Consider the following 15,607-nt stretch of genomic DNA (forward strand, 5'->3'; position numbering starts at 1 on the left):
TTTGATCGAACTCCAGAGAGTTCATGGCTGAGCCGCTCTCAAGGTCACAAAAATGTGAACATTCAAAACTTTCTCCTCTCTGTGTTAATTTGTCTTCTACGGTGTCTGCCCCAAATTTGTTGGCTTAGCCTTCTTCGATCAAATCAAATTTTCTTTTGCTCCCTTCCTTCCAATACATAGTCGTCTCACATGAATTTGAGGGGAAGGGAGGGGGAGGGAACCAGGGAAGTGCTCCTGGGCAGGTGGCACTTGAGACACAGAGTTCACCAGCCAGGGGATGCATGAGCCAGAAAAGTGGCTCCGTAGCAAACAGTAAGCGAGCCGTCTTTTGGTCCCAGAGAAAGATACCACCTCATGTTTTGCAGTTGGTTGCTGCAGATGCAATGCTGAAGAATGATCCAGATATAGGACTGGTGGGGCCTTGCATTCTTAGCCTGCCCAGTAAGACACATGGGAATGCCAGAGACCCATGAAGTAGCATCTCTTGACAATAAGGTGGCATTGAAAATGTCTGGATTTGAATCCTGGGTCTATCACCTACTAATCGTGAGATTAGGTAAATTGCAATCGCTCAACGTCTTTTAGCCTCAGTTTTATCATCTATAAAATGGGATAGTACCTACCTTTCAGGTGATTATTCAAGATTATATAAGATCGATGTTCTAGGAACATGGTGGGGAACAAAAACAGAGTTTGAGTTCAAGGAACCTAGTTGCATGGAGAATCTTTTCAGATGTTCATAAGTATATAATGTTGGAAAACGGGTGGGCGAAATGCAGAGTGTGATAGACATCATTATTCAGGGATGCAGAGGGTGCAGGGATAGTCTCTCCAAGGAGTTGACATGGGACCCAGCATCCTGCGTTAAGTGATGGCTAGCCTCCTATCTGTGGGAGGAGCATCTGGGCAGTGCACATAGCCTGTCCCCACGTCGTGTGCTTGTCATCTTGTGGAGGGTACGGGGCTGGTAAATAGAGTGAGCAAAGAAAAGGCATGGAGAGTGGAGTCAGAAAGTAGGCAACGGCCAGCTCTAGTAGGATCTTGCAGGCTGTGGCCAGAGCCTTGGATTTCATTCTTGGCATGGAGGGAACTGTTGGAGACTTTTGGGTAGTGTGAGGCATGTGCAGAGAGGGGCGTGGAGGGGCTGGAAAGCTATGGTCCAAGCTCTGAGTTTATCCTATCTCCCTCTTGCTGACTGAGAAGCTAGCCTGTTCGTGTGTCATGGATCCTGGCAGGTGCCATGAGGCTCTGGGGCGTGGGCAAGGGCTGTTGTGAAGGGGAGGGGGAGTGCGGAGATCTCACACCTTTCACGCCTGGAGTCAGGGCTCAGAGTGACCCCTTCTAAATTTGGGGGAAGATGACAGCTCAGTCAACACTCACAGATTCTGAGCTCCAGAAACAGGAAGGAGTGAAGGTTCTTGGGGCTGGATCCAGGTCACGGCTTATCAGAAAGCCCCCATCTCTCTATGCCTACCTGTCAAATAGGGAGAAAATTAGCAGCCAGGCATACTGTGTGAGCCTCGTAAATATAAGTTGAATCTGAAGACGATGTGCTTATTTTCTGCATTGGCCAGAATATTTTACTTGAGGCAAATTATGCTCAGAGACTGAGATGCTCTTTGGCAATAATTTAACACAGGTTCACTGTGGGAATGGTAATTTATAATAGTAATATTTCACAAGCCAGTAGTCTATAGGATGATGTCTCTTAATAAGCCATTAAAGAAATAACATGCTCCGAAGCAGTGATTGATTACACTGTTGTTTCAGGCAGAGTAAAGTCCGAATTTAGTTGAGGTGTACCTTTCTACGAGCTGTGTGTCTGTGGAGTCAGTCCTTCCAAGTAAAAGCTGCCGGCTTGGGTCCCTCGATGCTGGGGCACGCGGCTAGCGGGCGACAGGTGGGCTGCGCCGAAGGTTAGTGCCCCAGGGACTGGTACCCGGCCGGCGCCCCTGCCCACGGGGGAGCCTTGCCAAGGCAGGAACAGGCGCCCTTCTCCGGAGACCACCGAGTGGGTTAACGCCACTGCCAACCAGAAATGGCCTGGTCAAGGCAGAAGCAAGTGTCCCAAGGTCCCTGGAGAGCGACTCAGGTCAGCAAAGAGGAGCCTCGCCCAGACCAGACACTAAGGGAGTCCTCACAATTCTTGGTATTTACAGTTCAAAGGTCCATTATGTCAGACCCACTGCTCCACGTGTCCTTATCACCACGTCCCCAGCATCTCGGCCACCAGGCACTGGGCTCCTGAGTGCCAGCAGAACCAGATGTTCATGGCGATATCCTGACACATCCTGACACGGCTTCCTCAGTGGAAGTGGCTCACCCCGAGATCAAAACAACTGCGCTGAAGTCCTAAAGAAGTAGAGTTGAAATCCTAACAAACCACAACACAGCAAAGAGGAAGGGAGCTCAGCCCGATGGTTCATCATTCTGGGTTTTTGATTATTCGTTTTCTTTGCAGAACATAGCAATGTTTGATATGTAGCCCTAACAAACTCTAACAACACACACACACACACACCGATGCAAAATTCACCCACCAGTGTCTTCCATGGCAAAGGATGCTGTTAGTCACTCACTAAGGCAGGGAAGGAGAAGGTGTAAAGGGTCGGGACCCCAAAAGGCCAAAGAAAAGAGCAAAAGGAAGCCTGTGGGACACCCTGTCTCGGGATCTGGTCCTTTGCCCCACGTCGTGCTGTCCATATGGAGGGAGCGAGGCTTATCTCGGCGTCCCTCACACACAAGCTCGTGTGCTCCCTGTGTCGGCCCAGGATACTCAAAGACAAGGAAGCCTTCGTGAGGTCCCCCAGAGGGCAAAAGAGAAGTGCTGATACTCAGATCGCGAGTCCTGACGCACACTGTGTATGCACTACGACACCCGGATTTGCGCCAAGGCCAGCCTGTCTAGCCTCGGTCTCTGCGACCCCAGGATAGCAGGCAGCCTTTCCAAAGCTCACCTCTCTCCAGTGCACTGTAGGAGATCAAAGGGCACCTGTTCTAGAGCAAATTGGGCAGAGTAAGAAAGTGCCATAGAGGTGCTGTGTTCCCCAAGAGGGGGGGGGGCGCCCTGTGATGGGGAGCCGGGGAAAAGCTGTGCAGTCTCCCACCCCAGCATTCAGCAGAGATGCAGGTGGGGGTGCGCGGAAGACTCCCAGTGTTGAATGCCCACTCGGCGGCCAGCTCTGCTGGGGCAGGGGCACCCCGGCCTCAAGGGCATTCACTGTCCCGTGGGTCATCGAGACTCACTCATTCCCTCTCTCCCGCTTGACCTGCCTCCTCCATTGATAGAGGGTGAGTAGCGGTTGTGTGCACCTTGCAGGGGTCAGGGAGAGCAGGGCTGAGTGGGGACAGTCCCCCTGCTGGTGTGGACACACCCTCAGGGGAGGCCATAGACTCCATCACCTGAAGGGCAGATACTTAGCTTGAAAAGCTCCATTTTGTGGCTTCCCTTGGCTTGGATCACCTTTGAGCTTCACTCTTACACAATGTATGATCCTGGCTTAACCTCCCTGGGCCTCCATTTTCTCATCTGTAAGATGGACAGATTAACAGATTCAGTGAGTTACCAGGAATAGAGCTCTTCGACCAGCTTTTAGAGCTGCACTGGGCAGAAGTCAGTGAGCTGGAAATGCCTGCTTTCAAGAAGATCAATACAGAGAAGGGATCAAATAGATCCCAGAGCTCTTCACTGGCTTATGTTCTTTCCCAGAACTCATAGGGCATGTGCTGTTACTGTTTTGGTTTTGCGCACAGGGGCAGGGGATGGCTCAGTGTGGTCAAGTGGCTTGTCCAAGGTCACACAGCTAATCAGCCTTTGGTGCTGCAACCCCCGTTGACTCTCCACTTTCCCACATAGCATCTAGACCTGAGGTCTCTGCCTCCATCCACTGTTTCCCAGGTGAGTGACCCTGAGTGGGTCCTCTAACCTGTCTGAGCCCGAGTGACCAGCAGGTGCTAGATGATGAGGCATCTTCATAATGGCTAACGACACGAGGCAGGAAGTAATGCCGAGGGGAGAGAGCTGCCTGGATGTTCCCCAGGCCCCAGCATCCCTACGTGCTTTAAAATACAAACACCAGGGGCGCCTGGGTGGCTCAGATGGTTAAGCGTCTGCCTTTGGCTCAGGTCATGATCCCGGGGTCCTGGGATTGAGCCCCGCATCGGGCTCCCAGCTCCGCGGGGTGTCTGCTTCTCCCCCTCCTTCCTGCTCGAGCTCTCTCTCACTATCTCTGTCTCTCCCAAATAAATAAATAAAATATTTTAAAATACAAACCCGGCAGGGGATCAGCAGCACCATAGGTGCTTCGCGTGTGCACTCAGCACAGGCTGACTCCGGGTTGAATCTGGAGCCCGTCCCTCGCTGTGTGGCCTTGAGCTCATCCCCTCGGCCTTCGCTACGCGAGACGAAGTGTCATCCCCTTGCAAAGCGGTTGTGATGACTGAATGAGCCCTAGGAGAAGCGTCCAGCTGGATGCTGGCACCCAGTTGTGGACATTAGGGACAGGTACCCATGCCTCCTTCCCTGACATGCTTGTGCATGGATTTCTCCAGGACTCACCAGCTCTGGGATGCCAAGACTGGTATCTCCTTCTCTCCCTGGCTCTAAGCCCTCCTGTTCCCTTGGCGGCTCCCAGCTCTGGGGACGCCTCCCACACGCTCACCCCACGTGCCAGGGCACCACTGGCCTCTGCGCCCTACTCGCTGGGCCCCCGCTGACCAGGCTTGCCCTGTGCTGTTGTATTTGCAGCCCTGAGCCTCACAGGGCTGGCTGGTTTCAACTGCTCTGAAAGCTCCCCAGCCCACGATGTGAGCCTTGCCCATCTGCTGCAGGCACCCGCGTTCCCGGTCCCCCCAGTGGGCTCTCCCAAAGTCCCTTGTCAACGAGGCAAGATGTCCCTCCTTTCCCAGTGTGGGCTCAGGAAGGCCCCACACAGGTGGCTTGGGCGCAGAGTGCTGGGAGTTGAACAGGCAGCTCTTTCTGATGGTAAATGCCCTTCTTCTCCTCCCGAGTGGGCTCTGGGGGTCTAGGTCAGGACAGCGGTATCCCAGTAACCCCACTGGACATCATGACACCCCTTCAACCCTTGGTTGCTGGGATGGTTCGTACCAGACTCGTGCTTGCCGTCTGGGGCTCCTGCCCATTTCCAAACCCTGGAGGGTGCTGGGCTCCTCCCACCATATTAGCCACTGCATTGATCCTGCAATCGGAATTCCCATTCTGGACATCACCAGAGATCGTCCCCCCTCAACCCCTTCAGGAGCCTACTGGATGCCCCTATAAATGGTTTAAAAAATCTCTCCTTGGAAGTCGGGGGCCTGGGAGGGACCTTACCTCAACTCTCTAAACCTTCACTCTACACCAGCCAGGACTCCAGCCTGTCACTTACCCGGGAGCCCTTTAGAACCAGCGGCAGACCCCCGAGGCAGGGCTGGGGTGGGGGTCTGGGTCTCAGAGTTCTGAATAGTCTTTCCTTTGCCATGACTTAGACACCACTGAAATCAGGGAAGTCCCCCCTTTTTTTCCGGGGTTGGAGGTGGGGTCAGGTATCAGCCTGGCCTCGCAGATGCAGTCCTGACCACATTACATGCCTTGCATGTTGTAAGGGTGTCTTCAGACTGAATTTAGCCCCGCTCAAGCTACACACATAAGAAGATTTGTGGATTTAAATTCCTTTTGTGCAGCTCAAAATATGAAGGTATATCCACTGCTTCTCATATGACCCTAATCCTGCTTAATCACGTTTCTCAGACGCGCTTCTCAAAACCGCCCGCTCTGAACCCCTCACTATTACTGCTGCGGGGAATCTTTGTTTTCCCCTCCAGCAAGCAAGAGGTACCAGGGTAAGGAGAGGAGGATTGTCGAGCCCAAGAAGGGGGCTCTCTCAAGCCGTCAGCACCGCCTGGGTGTGGGGGACCTGGGCAGACAGATGGTCAGGTCAGCACAGGAAGGACTCAGGAAACAGGTCCCGAAGGAGATGGGCTTCCCAAGGCACCAGGATGGACGCAGGGCTGGTCTCAGACTCCACCCCGTCCAGTCTAGCTCCCCGATGCCTTTATCCCAAAGTCCACGTTCCTAAAGACTTCCAGGAGCCGGCCCCACCCACTCAGGGCACCCTGATTTCCGAAACTGTGCCAGGCGCCCCCTATCACCGCGGCCGCCGCCACCGTGCACTTTTGAGAAACTGCCTGCTCTACTCCACCCTGTCTACCTCCCTCAGTCTCCACGACCACCTCCTCCATGGAGCCCTCCGTCTTCCTCCAGTTGTCATCGGCCCGCCACTTCCGAGTCTCCACGTGTGAACTGCCACGCGCTGGCTCCCGGCGCTGGCGCAGTCTGGCTTCACTGGCTCAGGGTGAAGATCGACGTGCCGCTGTGGTGTGCAGGGCGGTATTGGTGTCCTCGCAGGTGAGAGGTGCGCAGGTGAGGGGCCAGCCAGAGCAGCGCTGGAGAGCAGACTCGGGAGTCCACCCTGCCCTTCCTAGCCGTGTGACCTTGAGAAAGTATCCTGAGGCCACAGGCCTCAGCTTTCCCATCTGTAATATGGGACTGATAGTATGCCTTCCCCATAGGACCTGGAACTGCCTCTCTCACCCCCCCTGGCTAGTCCCTAAGAAGTTGTGTAGCCTCTCAGAGCCCAATGGCCTCCGCCCCCCAAAGCAGAGGGAAGGGTACCTGTCCCAAAGATCCTCTGGGCACCTTGCTAGGAGTCCCGCACAGAAACGTGCCAGATACTGACACTGCCGATTGGGCAGATTGTGCATGGGGAAGATTGGGAGGCGGTTGAGCCTGCCAAGCCATTATCGAGATGAGGAGGAGACCCCGCCAGTGGCCACCGAGCCGGTTAGAGATGTCCTGTGGGCCTTTGTCCGCCGGCAAAACCAGCTTGATATTGAAGTCTAGCGGGAGTCCGAGGGCCGGTGGATGGGAGAGGCAGGTGAATGGGTGGCAGAGAGGGTCTGTGCAGTGGCTGGGGGTCAGGCTGCCGTCAGCACCTGGAGCAGCCCTGGGCTGTAGGGGCCTGGCCCTGTGTCTTGCCTACAGTCAGCTGCGGGTTCCTGTGGGAGGCGGGCCCTGGAAGCAGCTGGTGGTTGTCACCTGCCGGGGCCTGTTAGAGGGCCCCCTAGTGGGACCTGGAATGTGGTGAGTCTGGAACCCGAAGGGAGCCCAGGGGGAGCCTCTGGCTCTGTGGCTGCTCCAGACCATCTCAGTGGAAGACCTCCTGATGGGTGAGTTCCTGGGCTGCAGGGTTGGGAAGTTTCCAGAAAGATCAGCTACCCAAGGCAGGAGGGGAGCCAGGGCTCTGGGCATCCAGCTGGCCCAAACCAGCTCTTCGTGCGAATCCTCTGAGGCTGCCAGGGCTGTTCCTAGAGATGCAGGGCTGGCGCCTGCAACAGGCAGGACCCTGGGGCCACCCGTGCCACTCAGCAGCATGCAGATGGTGCCCTCAGCATGGGCCACGGGGGGGCAGCTTGTGAAAGGGGGGTTTATGAGGACATGGTCTGGGGCAGAGAAACCACAGGGACGGGGCCATCCCTGGCGATGGAGACCGTGGGATGTTTCCAGCCCTAGGGCTAAGGAGGCGAGAGGATGAGATCAGAGATGTTGCTAAGACCCCGAGACACAGCCAGTGTATGCAGGGAGGGGCCGGAGCCCCCAGTCTCTGTCCCCTTTCTCTCCAGTCTCCCACCGCGTTCCCATGGCCAAACCCACAGGAAGCCAGCCAGAGTGGGAGCCCACTGATGCAGGCACTAAGGCTAGCCCCTGGGTACGGAGCAAGGTGGGAAAGGTGGAGGGGACCCCCAGATGCCCAGCTTCCCGCCAGAACCCCCAGAAGGCTTGGGTGCACGCATTCAGCACTCCCAGACAGGCCGGGCCACGAGAGGGTGCTGCTGTGGGAGGAGCCACATTTTCTCAGCCCTGACTCTGCATCCTGGCAGCCTGACTTGGGCAAGCCTTGACCTCCCTGAGCCTGATCTGGAAACTTCACTGTGTCCAACCCTGCTGGGACTTCCTGTGGCCCCAGCCCACTGGCCAGCTCCGCCTTGCATCTTTCTCTCTGGGGTTCTGCTTGGCTTGGCCTCTCTCTCTTTCAGTTCCTTCAGACTCACCTGCTATCCCCGACAGACCTCTTGTACCTGCAGCTTCCCCAGCCCAGAGCTTCCCCAGCCCGGAGGCTCTTGTCTTCTCTGCCGTGCAGGCCTCAGGCCATTACCACTTCCTAGGACACCTGCCAGCCCCACCCCATGCCCGCTTTTCTGTAGCACTGAAGACGGTTGTATCAGTCAGGGTTCTCTAGGGAAACAGACCCCATAGAGTATAGGTGTATGCGTGTTAAGAGATTCATTTTCAGGAACTGGCTTATGTCCTGTGGAATGGGCAGCTTCAAAGTCCGTAGGGCAGGACAGCAGGCTGCAGACTCGGGCAGGATTTGATTTCTCTGTTGCAGTTTTGAGACAAAGTTCCTTCTCCGGGAAGCCTCAACTTTTGCCCTTCAGGCCTTCAACTGATTAGACGAGGCCCACCCACATTTTGGCGGATTGTCTCCTTAAAGCCAACTGATTATAGATGGCAACCACATGGATTAAATGCCTTCACAGCCACACCCAGACTAGAGCTGGATCAACCGACTGGGCGCCATGGCCTAGCTGAGTCGGCCCACAGAACTGGTCCATCACAGCCTTTCTCGATTCTTCGTGTGAGCCCTTAATGATCTCAGCCTCTGCCCCGCTCTGTAAAGTTAGGTTTCAGGAGGGCAAGGATGAAGGCCATTTACTTTCTCTAACCGTTGTTTTGCCCAGCACTGGACAGAGCTGCTGCTGCAAACCCAGGGCCCAGGAATGGTTGTGTGAGAGAATCAAAGGGAGAGAGAGAATCTGCAGAGGGAGTGGCGGGGTGCAGATCAGAGGGGGGTGTCTGTCTGGTGCACGGTAACTGCGTGGTAAGCGCTCCGCTTCGCACAGGCCGCGCCTTCATCCTGAACCCCGCCTCCTCCCCCCAGCGCGCACACATGCTTCTTAGTTGCCCGAATGTACGCTGACACCAGGGCAAGGTGAAACTTCCTCAACATTAATGATGACAACCATCGTTTACTGAAGGTCAGGATCATTCTGGACACTTTTCTAGGTCCATAAACCCTTAGCATTGATTCTGATGCATGTTATACATTCAGTACTCTAGGTAACATTCTTATTACGTGGGGGCTACCTGTTATGGTCCGTTTGGAAAGTGACTGTCAGTGCTAAGCACGTCATATGCATTAACTTTTTTTCTCTTAGCGGAGTCTGGGGTGAGCAGGGGCTGCCATCGTCGTCCCATTGTACAGAGGAGGTGCTGAGGCCCAGAGATGAGCACTGGCCTAAAGTCCTGAGGTGCCTCCGTGTCACTGCCGGACCACAGGGTTGCTGCCCCAGGGCAGGGGCTGTCTCCTTTGTCCCTCGTCCCCTGGGAGGCACAGGGAGGAGAGAGGCCTCAGGGTCAGCGCACCTGCTGGCTGGGTTAATTAGAGACCTAGTTTTTCCTCTGGAAGGAGAGAAGCAGCCACTCCCCACTCTGCAGTGTCCAGGAGCCTGTCACCCCTATTTACGTCTGCATGCCCGGGGTCACCTCTCAGGCCTTACCTCACTGTGGCCAGGTTTCTCTCGGGTGATGTTTTGTGCCGGGAACAGGGTCGGGGTGCAGCGTGGCTGGTCCTTCCTGGCCCAGGGGAGGAACGAGGCATTGAGGGCATCCAGGTCTGGGCCAGGCCGTGGGGATCCAGCTGCCAGCTTCGGGGCTGACTCACAGCGGGTGGAGCTGAGCTGGAGTGAGCCCACCAGGAAGAGAACCAAACAAGCAGGGAGGGCCCGAGCTCGCCCCGAGCCAGCTGCTGAGCTGGGCCCCATGCAGACCCCGTTGGGACTGCCCGGTGGGGCTCCTCACCTCTCCTGCGGCTCAGATGCCAGGTCCAGGGCAGGGCAGACCCCTGGACACCCCCCACTAGGCTCTGCCTCGCCTGCAACTCCTCTTCACCACCTACCAGTGGAGGGTCTTGGGCAGGGAACTTGTCTAAAGGCCCCGCTGGGGCCTTTGTTCCCACCTCTGAAAGATGGAGGTAATCCCCGTTTCCAGCACCACGACTGTCGTGGGCTCAGGCAGTGTGATCTACAGTCCTGCTTAGAATAGGGTCTGCCAGAGAGAACCCTTCCTTCCTGTTGACAGATGAACTATTGCCCTGCAGCTCTCTCAGAGGCAAGGGCAGTGTTTACCCCCCGTTTATGGATGAGGGACTCGAAGCTCAGGCAGCCGAGGTCTTGTCCCTGGGGTCACACTGCCAGGGGCTCAGGACCTTCGGACTTTCCTGCAGGGCCTCACCCCGGGCCGCAGCAGCTGGACCAGCTCCCAGACCTCTCTTGCTCTGTTTGGGCTCAGCCCGCGACGCCTTCCCAGCCCCTTCCCGGGGAAGTGTGCAAACAGCCCCGCCAGGGGCAGCCGTGGGAACAGAGCGGTTCTATCTCTGAGGTCAGGCGTGTCGTGGAATCCGGGGCCTGGCTCCCCTCTCAGCTCTGGCGCCATATCTCTGGGTCATTGGACAAGTCATTTGCCCTCTCTGAGCTCAGCCTCCACATCTGTCAGCAGAAATGGGGCAGAAATGTAGGGGTGGGGTGTTGGCGCTCCATGCGGGAAAACAGGACCCGCGGCAGTAATAACACCCCACATTCCGGAGCACTCGGGGTGTGCCAGGCACAGCTCTACACAATTGACCTACCTTGACTCATGTTTTTCTCGATCCAACCCTGGGAGGTAGGTACCATTCTTATCCTCGTGCTACGGACGAAGAAACCTGAGGCAGAAACTTTAAGCTGGAGGATTGGATTCAGGGGCTCTGGTGCTTGCAAAGTTGTTGGAAAGGTGACAGGAGGGAAGTCCTTGTCCTACTACTCCAGGCCGAGGTCCAGAGGCTGGGAAACTACAGGATGCCAGCTCGGAGGTGAGGGAGGCAGGTGGTTCTGGGTCCAGCACTCGGAGCACGAAGCAACCTCCACCGCGGTGGGAGGGAGGACGGCCCTGCCTCACTTTGGCCAGTCCAACGAATCGCAGCTGCATCCAGAGCCCTCTGGGCAGGGGAAGCCGGGAAATGGGGTTTCCAGACTTTCAGGCCCTGCAGTAGGGGAGAGGGCACAGAGGAGGGATGGAAGAGTCCTCACTGCTGTAGACTGTATCCAGCCTAGGGGCCTTGCAAGCTGCAAGAAACAGGATGTCCTAACGCCCCCAGGGGCAGACGAGGTCGGCACTCTGAGCATTAACCTTTGCACAGAGAACTTGGGCCACATGAACTGCACATACTCTGCTAACCTCTAGCCCCTTCATTACTTAGGGGTCCCTTCCCTGCAGGTTCTCAGAGGTCATGGCCAGTAGAACAGGAAGCAGTCCCTGGATGGATGGAAGCAACTCATGGAGCAAGGTGGGATCATCATTGTCCTAATGCCCCTCGGTGCTTTCATGCCTGATTTCATTTGTTCTTTTAAATAACCCTGCCAGGAAGGCAAGCCGGGGGTCCTGTTGGATTTTTTTTTTTTCCCATAATGAGGGCCTAGACCTTGGGGAGGGGCAGAGAACTGGCATTTAGAACCAACTCTGTGCCACATTTAGAACCAACTCTGTGCCAGACTAGCTGGTCACTTCTGGGCACGTCCTTTATATCTACCACGACCCTCCAGGTGGGTGCTATTAGTCCCGCTTCTTGGATTCAGAAACCGATATCAGAGTGACGGAGTGCCTTTCCCACGATCCCACAGCTAGGAATGGGAGGAATCGGGATTTGAACCCTAGTCTGTCTGCGCCATTTTCTTTTCCGACAGCTGTTGACCATGACCCACTAGCAGGTGCCTCACAGAACCAGACTAGGTGGATGCCGCGTGTCTAGCGAACAGGCCAGGGCTGGATAGCAGTTCAGGAAAGAATAGATCTTCTTTGATAGAAAGCTTAAGGTCAGTTCTTATTCCATGCCACCCTGGGCCACCATGTGAAGCAGCCAGGACACCAAAAGCCAGGACATAGTGGGATCAATGATCAGCAGGCTCCTGGATGCTAAATCCACGTAACTACTCATAGTGTTCTCAGGATGCGTTGAGCTGGGAAGTCATCCTTCCGTGTGTCCTGAAGCTGGTGTGTGTGGAGACAAAGTGAAAGCAGATGGAGCCGGGGGTGGGCAGGTGGTGACAGACGAGAGGCTGTGGCTGACGCTCTCCGCCTGTTGATTTGCTGCCTTCCCTCCCACCATCTGCTTGCTTGGCTGGTGTGACGCGTTTTGCTTTGTGTTGCACCTTCGGGGCTTCTCTGGGCCCTGCCCTCTTCTCCGGATTTTCCAAGCTCCCCCGACACCCAGGACTCCATGCCAGGCACCAGGCATCCAGAGAGGCAGAGGAAAGCGAGTGTGGCCTCCACGTCCAGCAGTGGCAGAGGCTCATAGACCATTTCTCCCACCAAGGACTAAAAAAGCTGAATGAGCTAGAAATCCAGCTCTTTGGAGGCATTAAGAGAACAGCCAAGGCAGCCAGGACTTGAGAGGTGAAGATCCATGAGAGAAGGGAGATGAATGGGAGGCGGAGCCCGATACTCCAGCTCCCTTCTTGCATGAGGGATGTGCGGGCTCGTAGGAGCTCCAAAAGCAGGCAGAGAGCACGGCAGCTCAGTGCTGGGCTGTCTCACGAGGCTGGGAGTAAAGCAAATGAAATTACATTAAAAATAGAACTCGGGACTTCCGGGTCAGCGCAAACCTAAGCGACCAAGAACCTAGAGCAAAGGGAACCACAGAGAAAAGAGGGAATTCTCTGCATCTCTTCTTCCTTCCAAGGCATCTACCAGTATTTCAGCTGCCTGGGACCAGAGCCTGAGAATCCAAGCTACAAACAGCAGTGGAGAGACTAAAAGGCTAGACCCAGCTTTTGACAACCTCATGGTGCAGGGGAGATCAGAGGTGAGAACATGCAAGGAGGAGGCGCCTCGGTAGGCATCCCAGCTATCCTTTGAGAAGGGCTGTGGCCTATTAGTGGGGGCAAACCAGAAATAAGTGGGAGCAAATCGGAAATAACCAGTCACTGTGAAAACTGAAGTGTGGCCCCAGTCACCCCGGTACCTGGAACAAAGTAACATGCCCCTGCTCCACCTGCCGACCAGGAGAAAGCACCTTCCTCTCTGAATAAGGACAGCCTGCTCCAGAGCCTCTATGCTTTTGGCTCACACAGTATGCATCATTACCAGGCATGCCAGGGGATAGAACCAAATGACCAAAGAGAGATAAAGAGAGAAAACAGACAATAGAAATAGACCCCTATGCTATCCAGATGTCACAAGGTGCAGACATAGTCTTTAAAATAACTGTGATGAATAATTTCAGGAAGATGGACAAGGTGGGGAATTTCACCTGAAAAGAACTAGAACTTATAAAAATTTTGCTCAGATGGAAATTCTAGAACTGAGAAAGACAATAACCAAAATGAACGCAATGCCCTAATTCACACAGCAGAAGAGGATGTGAACAATGTGGTATCTGTCTCAAGAAATTGGAAAGATGACAGATTTCAAGCCCAAAGGAATGACAAGAAAGGAGATAATGAAGATGAGAGCAGGTATTAATGAATTAGAGGGTCAGCTATGGCTACGTAGAAAGATCCGGGAGGAGGCAGAAGCCTGGGTCAGAGTGCTGGCTCTGCCACTGTCTCGCTGTGTGACCTTAGTTGAGTCACTTGCCTTCTCTGAGCTTCAGTTTCGTATGTCAGGGAAATAAGCATGATTATCCATTTTGCCCAGTTGATGTGAGGATCACACGGACGACAGTTGCAGCACCTCCTTATTAGACGTGCTGATGTTACCAGCAGCCCTCGTGCAGGGGACTCTGCAGAGGGCTAGGAGGGCATCCCAGCCTGGGGAGAGTTGTGCACTTGAGCAGGTGTGAACTAAACATTCAGAAACCCATGCTGTTCATTCACCTAGTTTTCCAAGCATTTGAAACAGCTTATCTATCAGTGGCTGGTCATTGCCAACGTCTCCCTGTTGCCCGGGTGGGTTTATCTTTGTTAGGGACCCTCTTGTGAGAAATCTTGACTTTCTGGACCCTTGAAAGGGTGCTAATGTGTGTTCAATATTGTGCCGGTGACCCCGTTAGACTGTCACATACGCATTCTCCATGCCTCCTCCAGGACAGGCGGACCTTGGAGATAATCACGGGTTCAGTTCCAGACCACCGCAATAAAGTGGACATTGTAACGAAGCGAGTCAAATGAATTTTCTGGTTTCCCACTGCATTCAGAAGTTGCGTTTGGGGCACCTGGGTGGCTCAGTAGGTTAAGTGTCTGCCTTTGGCTCAGGTCATGATCCCAGGGTCCTGGGATCGAGCTCCACGTCGGGCTCCCTGTTCGTTTGGCAGGGAGCCTGCTTCTCCCTCTCCCTCTGCCTGCCGCTCTGCCTACTTGTGCTCTCTCTGTATCTCTCTGTCAAATAAATAAATAAAAAATCTTTAAAAAAAAAGGAAGTTGCATTTATACGATAGGGGTCTATTAAATGTGCAATAGCCTTTTATCTTTAAAAATCAAGATAGATACCTTAATTTGAAAATCCTTTACTGCCGAAAAGTGGTGTCATCTGAGCTTTCAGCCTGTTGTCATCACCGATCACAGATCATCTCAACAAATTCAGTAATGAAAAAGTTGGAAATACTGCGAGAATTACCAGAATGTCACACGGAGACGCAAAGTGGGCGAATGCTGTTGGAAAAATGCCACGGGTAGATTTGCACGACACTGGCAGGCTTGCCACAAACCTTCTGTCTGTAAAAAGCTCAGTATCTGCAGAGCAGGACAAACAGGATATGCTTGTCCTCCACTATGTGGCTGCGAGACATCAGCCACTCTGCAGGCGGGACAGGGAGCCCTGTCATCCCCCCACTTTGTTTTGGGGAGGCGGGGCCAGCCTCCCTCGCCACGCACGTGGCATCTTGGTCTGGGTTCTGTTTCAGGGAGCCAGGGCTGGCATTCCCCCAGGTGTTGCAGGCTGCCTCACTTACTGGAGTGCGGGGAAGTCATGCATTCCTCGTTGCTTCCCTGGGGCCAGGGAAGGGGGTGGAAGGGTGTTCTTGCTTTTCCATTGCAGCTTATTTCAAAAGGCTTTGAAAAGCACTAATTGATAGCAGCTCAGAAGCCTCTGCAGGTCGGTGGGACCCGAGCACGCACTCTGGCCTCAGAGATACAGCTCCCACCACGTGCTGAGTGGACGGGAGGGGGGTGTCACAGTTCTCCTGCCTCTGCAGCCCAGCCTCGCCCTCTGTCCCCACTCTCTCCCCACCCCAGCATCAGCTTAGACCATGAATACCTCCCTTGCAGAGCCAGGACATTGTCGGGAACCTGACCCCTCGTTCAGAATTGTATTTGGTCTGTGTGGTTCAACAGTCATCTATTTGAGTGACCTTGTCTCTGACCTTGGCATCAGGATGCAGAGTCAGCGAGAGCGTCTTGGGTTGTGCTCATTACCGAGACAGATGCAGTGAGACTCGTGTTGCCCCTCTGCTCAGACCCTTCAGTGGGTCCCACGTCACTCAGAGCAAACTTAGTCTTGCTTAATGGCTTCCACAGC

The 15,607-nt window shown here is 54.6% G+C and overlaps 1 protein-coding gene across 9 annotated transcripts in view; it reads left to right on the forward strand.

The window, feature by feature from the left end:
* The window catches only part of ST3GAL1 (ST3 beta-galactoside alpha-2,3-sialyltransferase 1), a 91,734-nt gene that overhangs the window by 55,438 nt on the left and 20,689 nt on the right, over positions 1–15,607 (forward strand). For 3 of the 9 annotated variants that reach the window (XM_064587852.1, XM_064587847.1, XM_064587848.1), the window contains one exon: positions 11,355–11,441. The exons of 4 other annotated variants lie outside the window; for them this stretch is intronic. The gene's annotated coding sequence lies outside the window, so the exon portion shown is untranslated. The remainder of the gene's footprint in view (positions 1–11,354; positions 11,442–15,607) is intronic. 2 more of the 9 variants (XM_064587849.1, XM_064587850.1) reach the window with 1 other exon arrangement.

Source organism: Mirounga angustirostris, unplaced genomic scaffold (genome assembly GCF_029215605.1).
Source record: "Mirounga angustirostris isolate CCGP_5_RB_7025 unplaced genomic scaffold, mMirAng1.0.hap1 SCAF_4, whole genome shotgun sequence".
Lineage (NCBI taxonomy): Eukaryota > Metazoa > Chordata > Mammalia > Carnivora > Phocidae > Mirounga > Mirounga angustirostris.